Genomic DNA, 21,829 nt, shown 5'->3' on the forward strand with positions numbered 1-21,829 from the left:
TTCCAGGTCCTCTGATGTTTTTTAGAGAGAGAGACTGGAAATCCCAATTTTTGTTCAAACTTTTTTTTTTTTTTTTGTCTTTTTGTCTTTGTAGGACTGCACCCACAGCACATGGAGGTTCCCAGGCTAGGGGTCCAATCGCAGGTGTAGCCACCGGCCTACACCACAGCCACAGCAACACAGGATCTGAGACCTACACCACAGCTCAGGGCAATGCTGGGTCTTTAACCCACTGAGCGAGGCCAAGGAGCAAACCCATGTCCTTATGGATGCTAGTTGGGTTTGCTAACTGCTGAGCCACGGGAACACCTGTTGAAACATTTTAATTTTCCAAATACCAGGCCATTCAAAGCATCTACAGTTCAGTTTTGGCCAACAGGCATCTTTCTAGATCCATCCTCCACCCCGTTCTCTCCTGAATTTTGCTCCTTCACTCCTACCAGGAGAACGTTTTCACGATCCACCTTTATCAACCATTTGCATCTTGGGTGGTTTTCTCCCAGCCTGTAAGGCTGGGACAACCATGCTTCATATCTCCTTGGGCCCCAACCTCCCTCTTCAGAATTCTTCCTTAACTTCACCTCAGAATTGCATTCTCACTGACAAGAGTAGAACCTACTTCTAGTACAATCAACCCCTCTTAATACTCCCTGTAGAATCACTCTATTGAATTCCCCTAACATCTTTGGAACCTCAAGAATTGTTATTTTGCCCTGTCATTTACATTCTCAGAAGGTAGAGAAAATGCCTCTGGTTGCTTCCATCCTATAGAGCAGTATTTTTCAAAAAATTTGTGAAGATTATACACACAGTACGAAACATGTTTTACATGGCAGCTTAGTATACACATTCTGTGTACATATGTATTTAGAAAAGTTTCACCAAACTCTGTTGTTACTCTGTCTTGCATTCTGATGTTTTCTCTTCTCCTCTACTTTTTAGGGTTTTTTTCCATTTCTTTTAATACTGATATTACAGCCTATAGTTTGAAAACATTGCTATGGAGAGGGCAGTCCATATTCAGTGACCTAGAAATATTCATTGACAAATATAAATGCTTTTAATCATCCCCTCCAACAGCCCTCAAACTCTTTTCTGCCTCTGCAATATGCACACCCCATCAGTAGCAGTAAATCAGAGCCCAGCACAAGTGGAATTATTCTCTAATAGGCTGGGGGTCTTTGTAGTCTCCACTTAAAGACCCTCATTAGACTCAGATTTGTCTTCATGAGAAGTGATTTACATTAAAAAAAAAAAAGAAGAAAGAAAGATCAAATGACTATGCACAACCCCCCCACCCCCACCCTGCACAGTATATGACTTCCTGCGATTCATCAAATTCTTTTCATGGATAAAGGTCACCTTTCATTTATATATGGCATCTGTGTGTGCTTTGTTGAAAGGGTGTGGTTCTCAAAACATAAATCAGGCCTTGTGTGTTGATAAAAAAAACTCTCGAAAAGCTACAAAAGGGAAATGATAGGCATAACATGGTGAAAAGAAGCACAGATGCCATCAGACTTCCCAGAACAATGGACCCAGCCCATATGACTTAAAAAGGGAAAGATGCAAATAGAATACCTGGGCAGGATTATAGTACTTAGCACGCACTTCCTGTGAGTTGTAATACTTTTCATAAAGTATTTTGAGAAAAAGAAAAGCACTTGTGTCTAATGTAAACAGAGACAGAAATTGAGGTTAGTCTTGGGAACACTGAATTGACTCATCATAAAATCCTAAAACAAGAAATTCATGCCTTCTTTTTTTTTTTTTCCTAATGTAGTGATTAACAGCTTGAATATAAGATCTGATTATCAAGGTTTGAAAGTGGACCCTCCTGCTTACCAGACATGTGATTTTGTGCAAGTAGCTTACCTCTCAGTGCCACTATCCCTCCAACTACACTTTACGATGAATTTCAGCACCATCCTCAGAAGGTTGTCCTGGGGATTGAATTAGTTCATATTTGTCAAGCACTGAGCCATAGAGCCTTCTATATGGTAAGTACAGTATAAGTACTTGTTAAATAAGAGAAGATTGAAACATATCAACTCTTCCATCCTTCACCTTCAGGGAAGGAGAAGACGTATTTAAAAAAATAACAGGCAAATGAAAAAGTGCTCAACATCACTAATTATTAGAGAAATGCAAATCAAAACTACTATGAGGTACCACTTCACACCTGTCTGAATGGCCATCATTAACAAGTCAACAAATAAAAAAATGCTGCAAAGAGTGTGGAGAAAAGGGGACCCTCCTACACTGTTGGTGGGAATGGAAGTTGGTACAACCACTACAGAAAACAGTATGGAGGTATCTTAGAAAACTACTCATAGAACTACCATATGACCCAGCAATCCCACTCTTGGACATATATCCAGACAAAACTTTCCTTGAAAAAGGTACATGCACCCCTATGTTCTTTGCAACACTATTCACAAGAGTCAAGACATGGAAACAATCTAAATGTCCATCAACAGATGAATGAATTAAGAAGATGTGGTACATACACACAATGGAATACCACTCAGCCATAAAAAGAACAAAATAATGCCATTTGCAGCAACATGGATGGAACTAGAGACTCTCATACTAAGTGAAGTAAGTCAGAAAGAAAAACAAATACCATAGATATCACTTATATCTGGACTCTAATATATGGCACAAATGAACCTTTCCATTGAAAAGAAATGCATGGACTTGGAGAATAGGGAGAAGGGGAGGGAGTGGGATGGACTGGGAGCTTGGGATTAATAAATGCAAATTATTGCACTTGGAGTAGATAAGTAATGAGATCCTGCTGAATAGCACTGGACACTATATCTAGTCACTTGTGATGGAACATGATGGAGGATAATGTGAGAAAAAGGATGTATATATATATTATATATATATATAATGTGTGAGAGAGAGAGAGAGTGACTGGGTCACTTTGCTGTATAGTAGAAAATTGACAGAACACTGTAAACCAATTATAATGGAAAAAATAAAACATTAAAAAATGAGACTGAAGACATTATGGAACTTCTTCTTCTTTTAGTGTGTTTATGAACAGATTTGATACTCAAGGTGACAAAGCTGAAATGGCTCCTCTGAAAAATCACAAGCCATTATAAAAGAAGACGAACGAGAAGTGACATCTCAGTCCCTAAGCCAAGATGGAAAAGTGAACTGTGTGAAAAACACAAAGCAGAGCTGTTCGTGATATCAAGAGTCCAGACAAGGCTGAGAGACCACCCAGTGTCAGTCAAGAGAGAAAGAACTGAGTAAGCTAAAAACCCAAACCCAGGAGGATATTGATGTACCAGATGCAATTTGGGCAGGACAATTAAAAACCACATGGGCAAAATTTGTTTAAAAAATTCTTGAGGTAGAGCACACAGAAATGAATAATTATATGTGCAAAACTCAACTGAAAGGGTAAAATTAAAACCCACAAAGCAGGGTGGGGTGGGGGGCATCTAAGTGTGGTCCACTGAATTGTCTAGAGAGCTGAGAAATGCATCTCATTGTGAGACATGCTCTTTAAAATAATAAAAATAAAAATGAAAGCAGGATTCTGGATTATTGAAAAGCACCCTGCTTTGTTCTTGGTTTCCTAGAGATTAGGTATGGAAGCTTTATGTGGGTGTATGTATGTTTGTATACATATGTATGTGTTTACTGCAAAATGCTTCCATACTCAACATATTCAGATTCTATATATATATGTGTATGTAATATATACATATTCACACACACACACACATGTCTACTTTTTAAAAAATGTCTTGGAGTTCTCATAGTGGCTCAGAGGAAAAAAATTTGACTAGCATCCATGAGGATGCAGGTTTAATCCCTGGCCTCTCTCAGTGGGTTAAGGATCCGGCGTTGCCCGTGAGCTGTGGTGTAGGTCGCAGATGTGGCTCAGATCTGGTGTGGCTGTGGCTGTGGTGTAGGCCGGTGGCTACAGCTCCAATTTATCCGCTAGCCTGGGAAACTCCATATGCCACGGGTGCGGCCCTAAAAAGACTAAATAAATAAGTGTTTTTATTAAGTGACATTAAGAGGTGAAAAGGTCACCTGGAACCAAATGACTAGTGTCATGAAACTAAACAAAACTCACATCCTGGAAAACATAGAAATTACTACAAATTTGGGCATAGCACCTACTCCCTTAAAGATAACTGATTCTGACAGTTACGAAGATGGCCTGAGCCTGAAACAGAGGACTCAGCTTGAGCAGTGAACACCGTGGGTCACAGGGAGCCACTTTGATGTCCATAGCAGCTTTGTGTAAAGAGAGCAGAGAAATGCAGTTTATGACCTGGTGGGAGCCCCTTGGTTTCTGGGGATGCATTCTGCCCTTGTCACATGCCCGCTGCTCCCAGGACCACAGCAGCAGTGTAGGGCTGCGGGTGATGCCCAGGGATGGCTTCTGGCCTGTGAAGTTCAGCTCTGCACTCAGCGCCAGTTATGGAAATAAAGGAAGTTGACTCTGAGGCTCACGACCAGGTTTGCTTTTTGTCTTTCGTCTTCCTGGGCATTTCCTCCTGGGTCCCTTCAAATTCCAGATGGCGTTCTTCTTTGCTTTTTTTCCCCCTTCTCCTTTCTTTTCTCTCTCCTTCCCTCCCTTTCTTTTTTCTGTAAACATTGCTTACAGTGTTTGCAGTCTCTGTCTGTCTCTCTCTCTCTGTTGGCATCTTGTGACCCGTTAGTGCACTTTCTCCTCCCGGTCCCTCTCCCCTCTCAGTCCCTATTTCTTTTCTCATTCAAGCACTTGCCCCAGATGCTGCTCACAGTCTCCCAAATGTAGGTTCCATGAAGCCTCAGAATCACCAGCTCTGGTGAAAGCAGGCAGTTCCAGCCAACAATTTCCCTGGTGCCAGGCATTCTAGAGAAAACAGCCACCCGGTCATTAGCTTGAAGTCTCTTTTAATGGTCACTTTGAATCCTGTGACTGCTTTTAAGTGTGAGAAGAACTCTCGGGATCTCTGTCTTCCCTGTGTTATGCACAGGTCGTGCCAGGCACCTTGCTGCCTGCGTTCCTTACCTGTGGTCTCCTCCACCTTCAAAGCCAGTTGAATCTTGCTCAAGATATGTTACTCTGACCATCTCCTTCTCCCACCACATGTCCTTCTCTGGCTCCCCTTTTAGGACCCTTGGGATTCTGCTGGGTCTACTCAAATAGCCCAGGAAAATCTTCCCATCTCGAGATTCTGTATTTATTGTTATTATTATTATTATTTTGGCTGCACCCGTGGCATATGGAAGTTCCCAGGCTAAGGGTTAAATCAGAGCTGCAGGTGTGGGCCTACACCACAGCCACAGCAATGCTAGATCCAAGCTTGTCTGCAACCTGCACCTTAACCAGATCCTTAACCCGCTGAGCAAAGCCATGCACGTCCTCATGGATGCTAGTCAGATTCATTTCTGCTGAGCCATGATAGGAACTCCTGTTTATTTTTTATTCATTTATTTATTTATTTTTAAATTTTACGCCTGCACCGTAATATATGGTCGTTCTCGGGCCAGGGATCAAATCCAAGCAGCAGCTGCTACCTATACCACACCTGTGGCAAATGCTGGATCTTTTAAACCCACTGCACCTGTCCAGGACTGGAACCCGCACGTCCAACTGGAGCCACTGTAGTCCAATTCTTAACTCACAACGCCATGGTAGGAATTCCCATCTCAAGATTCTTAATCACAGCTGCAGTGTTCCCTTGGCCATATAAGTAGCATATTCACAGGTTCTGAGGATTAGGCTGTGGACATTTTTAGGGTGTTGTTATTCTGCCTACTATAGGGCTCATAAAAATGTTTCAATTTCTTTTAAAGCCACAAAGAAAAACTTTCAAGGGGAAGAAAATGGTTTAACATAGAATATTAATACAGAATATTAATATATTTGTCTTTATACTAACAGAGTAAGATATAATTTTCAATATTATAAAGGAAATGGGACCCCCAAATAAAAAATGCTTGTCCCAGGGCAGCATACAGTTCCATTCCTTCACTGTGGCCAAAATAGCATCTACGATAAAGGGGTTGCTGTGGAGAGTGCATGCCTCAGAATAGTAGGAGGGAGGGTCTTAGCACTACCATTAATAATTCATCTTGGCTAAGGTGTTTTTTGTTTTTTTTGCTTTTTTTTTTTTTTTTTTTTTTTTTTTTGCTTTTTAGGGCTGCACCCATAGCACATGTAAGTTCCCAGGCTAGGGGTCAAATTGGAGCTGTGGCTGCTGGCCTACGCCACAGCCACAGCCACAGCAATGCGGGATCCGAGCCACATCTGTGACCGACACCACAGCTCACAGCAATGCCAGATCCTTAACCCACTGAGCAAGGCCAGGGATCAAACCCGCGTCCTCACAGATCCAAGTCGGGTTTGTTAGCCACTGAGCCACAAGGGGAACTCCCTTGGCTAGGCTTTTATCAAGGAAATAATGGACTGATGAAAAAAGCAGCTGATTAGTACCCTGTAGGATTACACAGTAAGGGGTTACAGAAGTTACAGTAAGGGGTTTGCAGCCAGACAGAACTGGATTCACATTATGCTTCATTCACTCATATCTGTGTGACCTTATAAATTATTTTACCTTCATGAGCGTCAGTTTCCTCATATAGGATAATACCTCCTCACAGGATTAACGCAACTACATGAGATGAGGTATACAGGATGCCAGGTACATAGTAATTACTTAATAAGTGATTGCTGTTCTTGTTACTATTTTTGTTACTTTTGTTATTACTATTGAAATTATTAAATAATAGTTCTTTTAGTTTTTAATCTATATAATTCAAGACCACATAATTTGCTTCAAGTAATTTTTATTTTCTATTTATTTATTTATTTATTTTTGTCTTTTTGTCTTTTGTAGGGCTTCAGGTCTAATCTAACCAGGCTAGGGGTCTAATCGGAGCTGTAGCTGCCGGCCTACACCACAGCCACAGCAACGCGGGATCCGAGCCATGTCTGCGACCTACACCAGAGCCCAAGGCAATGCTGGATACTTAACCCACTGAGTGAGGCCAAGGATCGAACCAGCAACGTCGTGGTTCCTAGTTGGATTCATTAACCACTGAGCCATGCTGGGAACTCCCTTTTTTTTTTTTTTTTTTTTTTTTGCTTCAAGTAATTTTTAATTTATAAAAACAAAAATCAGTGAGGATAAGAACCTAGAGGGTCCACATGTAGACACTGGATCATTTGTCTCTGGCAAACATCTGGCCCCCAAAAGTAAACTGTCCCTAGCAGCCTGAATGTTAGCCTGCCTTACTCTTTGGTGTGCAGTGTCTGGATCAGACGATTCTGTCAGGCCAATGGATGTTCACGTGTGGGAAATAAGGAAGAAATAGAGCCAACCTTCTTTCAAGATACTCGTTCTAGAATCTGGAGGGAGGCTGTCCAATGTGGCAGCCACAACCTACGCGTGGTTACTTAAATTTAAATTGGTTAAAGTTAAAATTTAAAAAAAAGGTCCTCAGTCACACTGGTACATTTTAAATAATAAAGAACCACATGTGGCTAATGGTTACTAGAGTGAATAGTACAGATATAGAATTTTTCATCGTCACGGAAAGTTCTATTGAAAGTTCTAATCTAGCCTAGAGTATTAGTTGCCTTAAAAAAACCTATGTAGGAGTTCTTATTGTAGATTAACAGGTAAAGAACCCGACATAGTGTCCATGAGGATGCGTGTTTCATCTCTGGCCTCACTCAGTGAGTTAAGGATCTGGTGTTGCTGCAAGCTGCAGCATAGCTCACAGATGTGGCTCGGATCCAGTGTTGTTGTGGCTGTGGCATAGGCTTCAGCTGCTGCTCTGACTCAAACCCTAGCCAAGAACTTCCATATGCTGCAGGTGCAGCCATAAAAACAAACAAACAAAAAAAGCAAAAAAAGAAAGACCCCAAATCCTATGTAAATAAATCCAATTAATATTTAATATGATCCAACTTAAAACCATACAACTATGCAGTCTAGTGGATCATAGGTCTTAGATCCTAAGTCTGAGAAATACCAGGAAGATCAATCTCTTCTCCCACTTCAATTAGATGTTTTAATCCTTTATTATAGATCTCTTATAGGCATTCAAAGGGACCCATGTTGTCAAGTTTGTATGAATTCTGTGGTTATGGCTATGTAACAAATATCACCCCCGTGCCCAGATAATTTAAGAGGAAATAAAACCAAAAGAAGTAAACTAATATGGCAAACTAAATGCTTAACTAAAATTTGGATTACTTCAATTTTCACTAGTCTTGGCTTTCAAACATTTTATTGCAACTCATAGGAAGAAATGCATTTTATATTGTAACCTAGTGCAAGCATACATAAACATAAATGAAACAAAGTTTTCATCAAATAATACTAACCCTTACTCCAGGTGGTATATTCAATAGTTTCTATTTCTTCCTCTTCTTCTTCTTTCTCTTCCTTCCCCTCCTTCCCCTTTTTCCTTCTTTTAAAGCTGATTTCATGACTCATAAGGGGGTCATAATCTGAAAAACACTGATCTAGGTTTTAAATGCAAATGCTTAAAGCTCTTGGGCCAGAAGTATAGATGGGCAGAGAGGGCTGTGTGGGGACTATGAGAAACAGAGAGCTTATGGCCCCTTGAGAGGGCACAGCAGCTACTCAGCTCCAATGAATCTTTTCCGTGTAGGAACATAGATAGGTCTCTGTTGCTAGAATTCCTGATTGTTCAAAAAAAGCCAACTATCCAGATGTTTTTGTGAAGCCTCCCAATTTAAATGTGTGGTAAATAGTTCTTAACATATTTGATGCTTGCCAGCCAAACAAAACAAGTCTCTCATGTGATATTGGTCTGATGAAGGATTTTCTTCTTTGTCCTCTAAACGAGATCCAGACTCCCCGAAAACTGATATCGCACAGTCCTCTGTCTTCTTATGACCTGGTGGAGAAGAAAGAAAGGATCTCAGTTGAAGAAGGAAGTGGAAAGTGATCATTTCCCTTTGAATGAGGCCATGCTGGAGGCCCACCGATGTCCAAGAAGGGCAGAGGGAGTCAATCATTCCAACAGCTCAGAGTCCTCAAGAAATTGGGTTTATCCTCTCTCTCTATGTCCGCTAGTCTTATTCAATACTACCCCTTGGTAATGACCGTGAATCTCTCTCTCTTTGAAGGTCAGCTCGTTTAGTTCTCTTACCTAGACTGGGCAGGCGTCCATGGAACAAAAAGTCAGTCAATCATGTTACAACCTCTATAAGTAAAACACACTTAAATTTCAAATATAAATCCTATGACTGTATCATTAGGAGACTGAATTAGCCTACTTTATATTCAAGGGCTCCAGACTTTATTAGTTTAGAATATGTAAAATTGCCAATATTCGAACATTTTAGAAAATAAATTTTTTATTTTGGAAAAGTTTTAGATTTATAGAAAAGTTGCAAAGATTATATAAATCACTGTATATTTCTGTATATGTTCACTCAGCTTCCTCTAATGTTAATATGTTACATAGGCAAAGCACATTTGGCAAACTACAAAAGTAATATTAGTACATTATTATTAACTCCTTTCTTTGTATTTTGTTTTTTTTCACTAATGTCCTTTTTCTGTTCCAGGATGCAACTCAGCATGTTCCATTGCATCTAGTTCAATTTTTTTAACCTACATAAAAAAGCAATTTTATACAGTTCCATCTAACACTTTAGGAAATACTCTAGCAACCAAGGAAGAAAACTCTGTTGTGATGTAGCCAATAGGTCCCTAGGGAGGAGACTGTCTTAGGGACCCCACATCCTCATGCATCCGCTGCCAATTTGAGATGCTAATCTCATCTAGAATCTAGACAGAGCCATTAACTTTTGAGTCTCTGTTTGTTGGCCTAGCCCAGTGTCTGGCATGAATTAGGTGCCCAGTAAACACACACTGAATATCCACTGCTTGTCAACAAACAAGAATCCCATGCCTGGAAACCCACACAGGGACAGAAGAACCACTTACTGCCCAGAAATGGCCCTCTAGTTAATTTCATTGTCCATCTCGAACTAATGCCATCTTGAATAGCAATATTGCTAGGGGTGCTGTAACAAAGGACAGCAGCCTGAGTGCCTTAAGCAACAGAAATTGATTTTCTCACAGTCCCAGAGGCCAGAAGTCCGGGATCAAAGGGTGAGCAGGGTTGGCTTTGTCTGAGGCCTCTGTTCTTGGCTTGCAGACGGCCACCTTCTGCCTGCATCCTCAGATGGTTTTCCCTCTGCGTGTGCCCCTGTCCTAGTTTCCTCTTCTTACAAGAATCCCAATCCTAGCGGGCTGGGCCCACACTAATGGCCTCATTTTAACTCAAGTACCTCCTCAAAGACCCCATCCCCAAATGTAGTCACGTTATGAGGTACTGGGGTTTAGCACTTCCACATGTGAATTGGAGAGTGAACATAACTTGGCTTACAATAGATCTAAAATTTAAGGGAAAAAAAAAAAAAAAAAAAAAAAACAGAGGGAGAATTTCCCTGAATCCAAGTGTCCCTTGTACCCAGAGGCCCAGGCTGTTGTCCCCTTTCCTGCCTCTTCTGAATGTGTTACTGATGGCCTAGACCTGTGTGAGCTATGGTCAGATAGAGCTGCCTTATTCTATGACAGTGTCCCTTCAACTGGACCAGATCTAACAAATGCCTTCAGCAAGCCCACGGCAGTGTTGAAAGGCCTCTGGAAGTTACTTTCTGCATATGTGCTTGACTGACGGGAGCAAAATAAAGCCCCTTCCCAACACCTTGCAAAGCAGGAGAGCAGGCAGGAGGCCAGTGTTGCTGTCAGGGCCAAAGGGCAGGGCATGGAGCCCTTTCATCACTCAGATCCTGGGCTTCGAAGAATGTGGGTGGGTCCGGTGCACATTTTTCTAACGTATTTGTGTGTGTGGGGGGGGTGCGGTGTGCGTGTGCACAGGAGAGCGTTACCCTTTTTTGAAGGCTTATCTCCTAGGCTGCGATCTGTGTTTGGAGACTTGCAAAAATGAAAACAGCCACAGTGTGCAGACGTTCCCTGACAGGCAGGGGTCTGAAAAAACCTTAAATAATGAGCAGGCAAAGGGCACCAGGAGCAGGAATCTGAAGCGTAAGCCTTCCGTGTAGGCACTTTGATAAAGAGAGGCTGAAGGGGGAAAGCCCTGCACTGCGAAGCGGCCAGGACCAAAAAGGGCCCAGGAAGGCCATCTGCCGGGGCCACAAGAGGAAAGGGGGAGCAGCAACCCGTGTGCGGGCCGGGCTGTCGTTAGCCCAGCATCTTCAGGCACCTGAAGCAACAAGGTCAGGAATGTGACCTGACCGATACATGCAGTGTTTGTTTAGGGAAGCACATGCTGGAAGAAAGACTTAAAAACACGTTACATTGGGGCGCTTACCTTTGCTGACTGCACAATGAACCAGCAAAGCCTATGGGGCTGGGGAAATTCTTTTTAGGAACCGGTTGAAGAAAACTGATGGGAGACTGAGGGTGAGGCGAGGGCAAAGTTCTGGCCCACTTCTTGGTGTGGGACCAGCAGAGGGCAGGGGGAGGAATGTGGGGGACAGGCTGGGCCGCTGCCCCTCCCTGTGCGGCCAGCAGCCCAGCCTGCTTAAGCATCCGGATTCCAAGCCTCCAGGCCTTCGAGGACAAAGGGCCCTCCCCCCTCGTCGGCCTTCTGGTTCCTGGGGATTGTGTGGCGCGGCCCTTTGATCAGGCGGAGGGCATTATGTCTGCAGACAACTGCTTTAAATATGAAGGTTTCAGGACTGGCCCTCGGGTCCCCTTGGTGTCCCCAGGCAAAGGGATTATGCCTGGCCTCTTAGGATATCTGCGTCCCCTCCCCCTGAAGAGGCCAAGTCTCCAACAGGACTTTCTGACACTGTCCCAGCCCTTTGAAAGTGCTGTTAAGAGATGCACATGGTGGAGGCCTTCCCAAGCTACAGCCTGCATCTTTGATGCGGTCATGGCTTAAGTGCTTTTTCACAAAGTCCCACGATGGAATGAGAATCCAGCCAGGACCAAAGTGAATCTCAGACAAAGATGACCTTGAAGTAATGGACAGGGAGCCAGGACGCTTGGGTTCTAGACCTGGCTCTGCAACTTTCTTGCTGAGTTATTTTTAGTCATTTTTCGTCACTCAGTCCCTTTGGGTCTGAGTTTTCTCCCTTTAAAAAATTAGAAATTTAGGAGTTCCTATCATGGCTCAGCAGATTAAGAACCGGACATAGTATCTGTGAGGATGTGGGTTCGATCCCTGGCCTCACTCAGCGGGTTAAGGGTCTGGTGTTGCCATGAGTGTGGTGTAGGTTGCAGATGCGGCTGGGATCCCACGTTGCCGTGGCTGTGGTGTAGGCTGGCGGCTGCAGCTCTCTTTGACCCCCAGCCTAGGAACTTCCACATGCTGCAGGTACAGCTGTTAAAAAAAAAAAAAAAAAAAAAAATAGAAGTTTAAACTTGCCAGGCTCTGGGAGCCAGATTTTAAAAGCTTATGATTCCTCACTGTTAGATACTCGCTTTGACCTCACAATGATATAAGAACAACGTAGTTCATTGGCTTTAAGAAATAGCTTCCCTACCTGGAAGTCCTTTCTTCTTTCCTCACTTAACCACATCCATTTTCCCTATGGTAACAGTTCTTTCAGTCAATTCCTATAACTTTATGCTTTATTCTGTTCCCCTTACAACTGACATTTGCAAAATTATATCTATATTTTCTTTCTTTCTCTCTTTTTTTTTTTTTTTTTTTTTTTTTTTTTTGTCTTTTTAGGGCTGTACCTGCTGCACATGGAGGTTCCCAGGCTAGGGGTTGAATCAGCACTGTAGCCACCAGCCTATGCCACAGCCACAGCCACAGCAATGCCATATCCGAGCCGCATCTGCAACCCACACCACAGGTCACGGCAACGCCAGATCCTTAACCCATTGAGCAAGGCCAGGGATCAATCCTACGTCCTCATGGATGCTAGTCAGATTCGTTTCTGCTGAGCCATGGTGGAAACTCCCCACTGTCTATATTTTCTATGTCTCATCACCCCAATTGGCCTGTGAGCACCTCAAGAGGAAAATTCGGTGATCATGTGCATCTAAACCCGAATGGAGTCAACTGCAAGGAGGAGGAAGATGCACAATTATTGAGTACCTGCCGTATACCAGAAACCCTTACCTGTTGGGTTATTTTTTCTTTCAACATCTCATTTAGTGCTCTAAACCAGGGATCAGCAAGCTACAGCCTGTGAGCCAAATCCAGCCCGTCTGTTCTAATAATGGGCTCCTGGAACAGAGCCCACTCAATCATTTACATTTTGGCTACGGCTGCCTTTACACCACAATGGCAGAGCTAAGCGGTTATAACAGAGGCTGCAAGAGCAGCAAATCCTAAAATATGGTCCATGTCTCTCTCTTTAAGAGAAAGCTTGTGGACTCCTGGTCTAAAACCACCAGAGAAGATGAGATCTGTTATCATCTGCTTTTATAGGTGAGGAAACAGAAGTTCAGAGAATTTGAGTAAATCGCTTCTGGTCACACAGCTACTAAGGGACCCAGCAAAACCCTGAAGACAGGTCTGCGTGATTCTAGAACCCATGGGCTTTTCATCTGAGTGTGGGATATCGTCAGTGAAGGCTAATGTTTAAGGATAGTGAGGCTGTCATCAAGGGAACACCCCATGGCCTGTCTTCACACTGCGTGGGAAGGAATCGAGTGGCTGGAATTACCTGGATTTTCAGGCACATATCAAATCCCTCTGCTGACCACATGAATGTTACTTCAAAAGACATTTGCTGCAGGGTTGGCTTACGCTACTGTCATGACCTCTTGGGGTCATGACTGCTTGAGGGCAGGGGCTGGGTCTCATGTCCAGGGCACCAATGTAGTCCTGGTACATAATAACCCCCCACACATGTATGTCGCTGGAGAGCCGCTTCAGGAATGACTGTTATTTTGAGAGAGATTAATTCTTTTCCCTACCACCAGATTTCAGTAGACGTCAGCATAGAAAATCTCCCACGGTCCGGTCACCGACCGGCTAGATTTCACGTTCTGTGCTGTGACTTACCAGTTATCCTACCCATGGGCAAGATGCCCACTCCACACAAACTTTTCTATTCGTATCTGTAAAATGGAAATCACATAGTTATTTCGATGAGATGAAATAAGACAAGGAGGGCACTTTCGGCAATTCCTTGCATGTAGAAAGTCATCACCTAAACGTGAGTGGTTATTATTATTGGCTAAAGTCTTTGTGTCAATACTCGGAAATTTAAATTCATTTGTGAAGCACCGTAACATCACACAAAGTGCTGGAAAGGCAGCAAAAGCGAATAAGCAAAGAAAGGAGAAAATGATGACGAAAGTAAGTCTTTCCTTTGCTTTACTTCTGCAAAAGACTTCCAGAATTTTTTAATTTTTCTTTTTATGGCCGCACCTGTGGCAAATGGAAGTTCCTGAGCCAGGGGTGGAATCAGAGCTGCAGCTGATGTCACAGCCATGGCAACAACGGATCTGTGATCTACACTGCAGGTTGTAGCAACACCAAATCCTTAACCCACTGAGTGAGGCCAGGGATCGAACCTGCATCCTCACAGAGACAAAATTGGGTCCTTAACCTGCTGTGCCACAACAGGAACTCCAGGAAATATTTGTTTTAATATGTAAAGATACCGGTGTTCTCAGGAATATATTCCACCCTACAGAGAAAAATAAGAGCAGGGAAACTTTGCCCAAACAAGAGTTTTGGAAGACGAGCCACAAATATCAGTACAGAGAGGGGAATAAAAGGGTTTTTAAAGCAGCACATTTAATCATATTAATTATTGCACATAATAGGCAGCAATGCCCAAGCTGGCTTCTCACTAAGGTTCGCCTCTTTACCCTAAAGTAATTAAACCGCTGCCGACATCTCACATCATGTGAATCGCTTCTACCTGGAATAGCTCTTAAAGCTGTAATCATGCCCCATTTGAAAGCTTGACTTCATGAATATGATTGAGAGCTTGTTGAATGAGGCAAAATTTGTCTAAGCTTCCTAGGGAGGAAAGGAAGGGACCAGCTGCTGATGGCAGACATCAATCACTGGGTTACAAGCTTGAGTCCTTTCCGCCGACTTTCAGAAATCCAATACGGAATGAGTCCCTTATGGATTCTTGGACTATTCTTGGACACATCATTAAGAGTGATTCCCATTGATTTCCTGCTCCCTTTACTCTTCGTTAAAGTTCAACTCCAGAAGTCTGTACTCTATCTGAAATGTTGTTCAAAAGGCACAAACACACAAAGGGTGGGGGGGTGGGGAGCAGGGACATCTGCTCAGACTCTAAATTTCTTTTCTCTATAGATTTTCCTTGCCCTCTAAAATATCCAATTGCCCTTTTTGCACACACTTTCCTCTTAAGTAATGTGGTTTTTACCTTAATGAAATGATTTCAAGTGACATAAAAGCAGAGGTCTATGTTTTCTCTAGTTTTTTAAAAGTCACCTTGGAATCAGAAAATCCGTGTGTCCCTCTCGCATGGATCGTGCCTATTTCGGAGCAGGCTACCAGCAAAAGGAAGTGAGATTTGCCAATACAGTGGCTACTCTGCTGACATGATGAGTCTTCACCATAGGCCTCTGAGAACCCCAGAGGGATCCTCCGGGGCTGGTACCAGCCTTCCCACATCCTCTTCCTAGGACATTGGTCACTTCTGTTCCTTCTAAGTCAGTCACTGTGTTTGTACCATGAGACCCTACTTCCCTAAGCCTCCCAGACTGGACCCAGTCTCAGTGCCTCAGCCATAGGCAACCAGAAGTAGATTCAGTATCAGGAAGACTTGAGGCCTCTGAAGAAATTCTGGACTGAAAACTCTTACCAATAGTGGTGTTCATGTTAGATGCTGACCAACCCAACCAGAGCCTGACTCCTTATGTTGTGAGGGAAGAAAAAAAAAATCCTAAGGCACATTAAGCAGAGGGACAGAATTAATAGTATCCATGACATGAACAGGAATAACCCACCTACAGAGAAACGGAAACAAATAGAAGCTGAATTAAAGAATGTGAGAGTCCCTGGAATCAAGAGCAGTGGCTGTTGTGACATCATTACCTGTATACATATACGCATATACATATAATGTTGTTTGACAAATGCTTCAAAATGCCTCAGTGCTCCCAGAGTGTTTTTCTAGTAAGGTGTGTGTGTGTGTGTGTGTGTGTGTGTGTTGTAGTAGCAGAAGGGGTTGGAGGTGCCCTTTACAGACTAAGAATATGAAGTGATTTCTTTGGACCTGATACTTTTTCTGGTTGGCTTTCTATAACCATTGGACAAACATAACTTCAAAGAACTTGAGTGAACTACTTGCCTTTAATTTAATTTCTGTTCGGTTCCACTGGCCTTTTGGCATAATCCTAAAGAAATCATGTCAAACCATCAGAAAATGTGGAGGGACAGCCAGGCAGAAAAGTCCTGTGCATAAATCTCAATTGTAAATCTATGAAGGGCAGTCCTAAGGCATCTGAGGCCTAAACTGGTATTATGGGTTGAATTGTGTCCCTCCCAAAATTCCTATGTTGAAGCCCTAATTCCTGATATCTCAGAATGTGACTGTATTTAGAGATAGAGCTTTAAAAAGGTGACTAAGTTAAAATGAGGCCATTCGTATGGACCTTAATCTAATCTGACGGTTGTCTTTATAAAAAGATGAAATTTGAAAACACAAAGAGATGCTCGGGACATACACAGGAAGAAAGACCATGTGAGGACACAGTGAGAAGGAGGCCACCTACGAGCCAAGGAGAGAGAGTTCTCAGGAGCAACTAAACACGATGACCTCTTTATCTTGGACTTCCAGCCTTCAGAACTCAGAAATGCATTTCTGTTGCTTAAGCCATTCAATCTGTGCCACCCTAGCAGACTAATACAGGTGGCATACAGGAAAATTCACTCTATAAGGAGTTGGGAGCTCCAAGCTCCAGCTGTAGTGAACTGATGTTTTCACCCACATGAGAGCAGGATGGCAAAGGGAGGACATTTGCACTTGAGCACCTACCATGTGCAGGCAGGGAGCTAGATAATCTATACACTCTCATCTCATCTGCACAACAAGCTGGTGAAGTGACTTACTCTCCTTTTGTAAATGAGGACATTTAAGCTCAGCGAATGAAGATCATACCTGAGATTGCTAGAAAGGGTCAGGTGTATCAGGCTCCCAGGCTGACACCAGGCAGGCTTGCAGGAGGCCCCTGTTAGAAAGAAAGGGTCTGGGTCAAAGTTAGACTCCAGACCACCTGGTGCTGAGGCATGTTCAGTATCCTTCATGCCCCAAAATATGTCAAGGGCTGGCTAGTGCGGCAAAGCAAAGTGGCTCAGACCATGAACTTTGGGTTAGAATCATGGCTATGCCACCTGCTGATTAGAAGATCTTGGGCAAATCACTATCTCACTAAGCCTCATTCCCTTGCCGGTGAAATAGAATCCTTCTTAAAATATTGTTTTCAAGTATCATAGGATTGTTGAGAAAATTAGATGAATGAATACATTTCAAGTTACCACTATGTATATTTGTCAGGGTTCTCCAGAGAAACAGAAGTCGTAAGATGTGTATATATAGAGAGATTTTTTTTTAAGGAATTGACTCACAGGGTTGTGGTAGCTTGGCAAGTTCAAAATCTGATAGGGGAGGCTGACAGGCTGTAGACTCAGGAAAGAATCACAGTTCTGAGTCTAAAGACATTTCAGTACAGAGCTAATGTTGAAGGTAAAGTCCAAAGGCCAACTGCTGGAGAATCCTTCTTGCTAGAAGGAGGTTTGTCTTTTGTTCTGCTGAAGCTTGGATGAAGCCCACTAACATTAAGGAGAGCAATCTGCTTTACCAATTTTAAATGTAAATCTCATCCAAAAATACACTCACAGAAAACGTTGGTCAAGTTGCTGGAGAAGGAAGACCCTGAGCTCATCGCCTCTCATAGGCACATCAAAATTGTAATTATTTACAGAGCAATTATCCATGAGAATGACCTTAAGTCTAGCAGAAAAGATTTTCCACCACTAAAGAAGGAACCACAACAAAACACATAGAAGGGGTAGAGACCCACAAATGAAAGGATAATCATAGTTGCAGAGATAGTTGCCCCAAAGATCAAGGAGCAAGGAGTCATACTGGGCTCCTCCTAGGGTTCATGCACTAGGAAGATAAGTCCCCAAACCTCTGGCTTTGAAGGCCAGAGGGGCTGACATATAGGAGACCAGAGGGCTATAGGAAAGACAGACTCTGCTCTTAAAGGACACATGCAAAATCTCACATGCTCTGAGTCCCAAGTCAGGGGCAGCAATTTGAAAGGAGCCTGGGTTAGACCCATTTGCTGATGTTGGAAAGTCCCCCAAAAGACAGGAGGAAGCTAGCACTCCCCCTGAGAATAGAGATGCTGGCAGTAGCCATTTTGGGGAACTCCTTCTTCCACAAGAACAATAGGGCTGGCAAAGGCAATTCTGGAGTCTTCCCTCTAGCCTGTTGGTGCTAGGGTTTACCTGTCCATCCCTTAGCCCCACAGACAGCCACCCCAGGAACTAGCTCTATCCACCAGCAGGTCAGCAGCCACCGCATGAGGCACAGCTTGGCAGTCAGGTGGACCCTGGGCCAGACTTACCTACTAGTATGCCCATGGTAGGTGGACCTGCTACAACAGTAGGGCCCATGGAGGGTCCCTTTGGAATATATAGGTCTGGTGACTAGATAGGAGTGTGCTTCAAGGCCCCTTAAGACATTTCTTTCAAAAAGTCACATCTCCAAGGCCTGCAAACATAACTGACCTACCCAATTCATAGAAATAAACACAAGAGAATTAGGCAAATTGAGGAGACAGAGGAATATATTCTAAATGAAGGAACAAGACAAAACCTCAGAAAAAGAACTGAGCAAAGAGGAGATAAGCAATCTACCTAATAAAGAGTTAAGTAATGATTACAACTATGCTTAATGAACTCAGGAAAAGAGTGGATAAACACAAGGGAGAATTATAACAGAGTTAGAAAATACAAAGACAGACCAAACAGATCTAAAGAACACAATAACTGAAATTAAAAACACACAAAAAAGTAGATTGGATGATACAGAGGAATGGATCAGTTAACTGGAAGACAGAGTAATGGAAATCATTGAAGCTGAACAGAAAAAAAAGGAATTTTTATTTTTACTTTTTGTCTTTTTAGGGCTGTACCCACGGTGTATGGAGGTTCCCAGGCTAGGGGTCAATTTGGAGCTGTAGCGGCTGGCCTGCACCACAGCCACAGCCACAGCAACACCAGATCCAAGCAGTGTCTGCAACCTACACCACAGCTCATGGCAATGCTGGATCCTTAACCCACTGAGCAAGGCCGGGGATCAAACCTGCATCCTCATGGATACTGGTTGGATTCATTTCTGCGGAGCCATAATGGGAACTCTGAAAAAAGAATTTTTTTTGGTCTTTTTTTTTTTTTTTTGCCTTTTCTAGGGCCACTCCCGAGGCACATGGAGGTTCCCAGGCTGGGGGTCTAATGGGAGCTGTAGCCGCTGGCCTACACCAGAGCCACAGCAACGGGGGATCTAAGCCATGTCTGCGACCTACATCACAGCTCACGGCAACACCAGATTCTTAACCCACTGAGCAAGGACAGGTATCGAACCCGCATCCTCATGGTTCCTAGTCGGATTTGCTAACCACTGTGCCACGACGGGAACTCCAGAAAAAGAATGTTTTAAAATAAGAATAATTTAAGAGACCTCTATGACAAATCAGGAATACTAACATTTGCATTGTAGGGATCCTAGAAGGAGAAAAGAGAAAAAAAATTATTTGAAAGCTTATTTGAAGAAATAATAGCTAAAAACCTCCTTAACTTGGGAAAGGAAACAGACATCCAGGTCCAGGAATCACAGAGAAAGCCAAACAAGATGAACCCAGAGAGGTCTATGCCAAGACACATTGTAGTTAAAATGGCAAAAAGTAAAGAAAGAATCTTAAAATCAGCAAGGGGAAAGCAAGCAGCTTGTACAAGAGAATTCTCATAAGACTCTCAACTGACTTTTCAGCAGAAAAGCCTACAGAGGTTCCCAGGCCAAGGATCAAACCCGTACCACAGCAGTGACCTGAGCCATAGGAATTCCATTAACTCTGTAATAACTTTGCCCGAGGGACAGATGGTTACTAGATGTACTGGATGACCATTTCATAATATATGTAAATGACAATCATTACGTAGTACATCTGAAACTAACATAATATTATACATTGACTATATTTCAATTAAAAAAAAAAAAAGAACCAGAATTAGCGTTAGAAGAGAGGGGGAAAGGGACAGAATCAAGCTAGAAATAGGAAAGAAATAAATTTTAGTTGGTGGAGTTCTTGTAATCATTATAATAATATTATGGGTCTGCCTTTTAAGGTGTATTTGAATGGATATATAATATGAAAAGATTAACATTAAATTTGTAATTAATGTGCAATTGTTTGGGAGAATCAAATTTCCTAAATTAAGAGCCTTTGATTATTGGGTATATGAGAAGGAGACTGTTTTATGGAAATAACGTATCATTGAATTACTAAAAACAAATAAAAACAAACCCACAGAAACATCCAGAAATAATGTTTGACCAAATACCTGGGTAACCAGCCAAGTTGACACATAAAAATTAACCATCATGCAGTGCTTAGTAAGTGCTCAGTAAAGACTATGAGTACTTTCTATCATTTTTATTAATATGAAAAAAGAGTATTCTTTCTCTAATTGACTCAAGTGTGGACAGACAAAATTGGCATGAACAGGGTTAAAGCAAAAAAAAAAAAAAGAGGCATGGTCTGAAACAAAGAGGACTACACTCTTATTAAGCTAAACAATTATTTGAAACATTTCTCAGAAAGTAGAAAGGAAAGGGGCTGGTACATCTGGATAAATAGTAGCTGTGTGACACTCCCTCTGGGAAAAAAGATTATCAATGTTATATTTCCAGGATTCATGTGAAAAGAATGTAACCTCCTTCTCTGTTACAAATGGGACCACTTTTTCTCAGATGACTAAGATGTGGTCAGACCTTCACCTCAACCCCTTGCTCTAACTGGGGTGGTTTGGGTAAAAACTTTGTTCATGACCCTCAATTACTCTCATTGAAACTAAATGTTTATGTAGAATTTCAGAGTTGGAACAAACAAGAGTCATCCACCCAAGGAGATGCTGAAGCACCATAATAACAGGTAAAGGATGAGGCCAAGCAGGCGGCACACTGAGCCCTCAACTTGTTTTCAAAGCAATGCCTCATTATCTTTTCTAAATATGTCTTCCACCTAAGATTTCATTCATTTGTAGAAAGAGTTTTATGGTTAAAAAAATTTTTTTTTCAGGAGTTCCTGTTGTGGTTCAGTGGTTATCAAACTCAACTAGGATCCATGAGAATGTGGGTTTGATCCCTGGCCTTGGTCAGAGGGTTAAGGATCTGGCATTGCCATGAGCTGCAATGTAGGCTGCAGACAAGGCTCAGATCCCGCATTGTTATGGCTGTGGTGTAGGCCAGCAGCTGCATCTCAGATTCGACCTCTAGCCTGGGGACCTCCATATGCTGCAGGTGCGGCCCTAAAAAGAAAAAAAAAGTTCAAAAGCCACTGATTTGGCCCATAATCATATCTGATGCCACTATATCCCTCTCAAGTGTTTATTTTGTCTATGCTGTGGGAATCCCTGAGATGGAGATCTCCCTATTTTATGCAGTGGGAGGTTTTGCTTGTTTGTTTTTGTTCTGTTTTTGGAGCATGCAGAAGTTCCTGGGCCAGGGATTAAACCCATGCCACAGCAGTGATAATGCCAAATCCTTAACCCACCGAACCACAGGGGGACTCCAAGATCTCCCTATCTTGTGAAACATCTTCTT

General features: G+C 42.6%; 1 long non-coding RNA gene across 1 annotated transcript in view; it reads right to left on the reverse strand.

The window, feature by feature from the left end:
* LOC100510918 (uncharacterized) overlaps positions 7,094–21,829 on the reverse strand; it is a 187,783-nt gene continuing 173,047 nt past the window's right edge. The window contains 1 exon segment of the long non-coding RNA NR_045041.1: positions 7,094–8,898. This is a non-coding gene — a long non-coding RNA (uncharacterized LOC100510918).

This window comes from Sus scrofa, chromosome 8 (genome assembly GCF_000003025.6).
Source record: "Sus scrofa isolate TJ Tabasco breed Duroc chromosome 8, Sscrofa11.1, whole genome shotgun sequence".
Classification (NCBI taxonomy): domain Eukaryota; kingdom Metazoa; phylum Chordata; class Mammalia; order Artiodactyla; family Suidae; genus Sus; species Sus scrofa.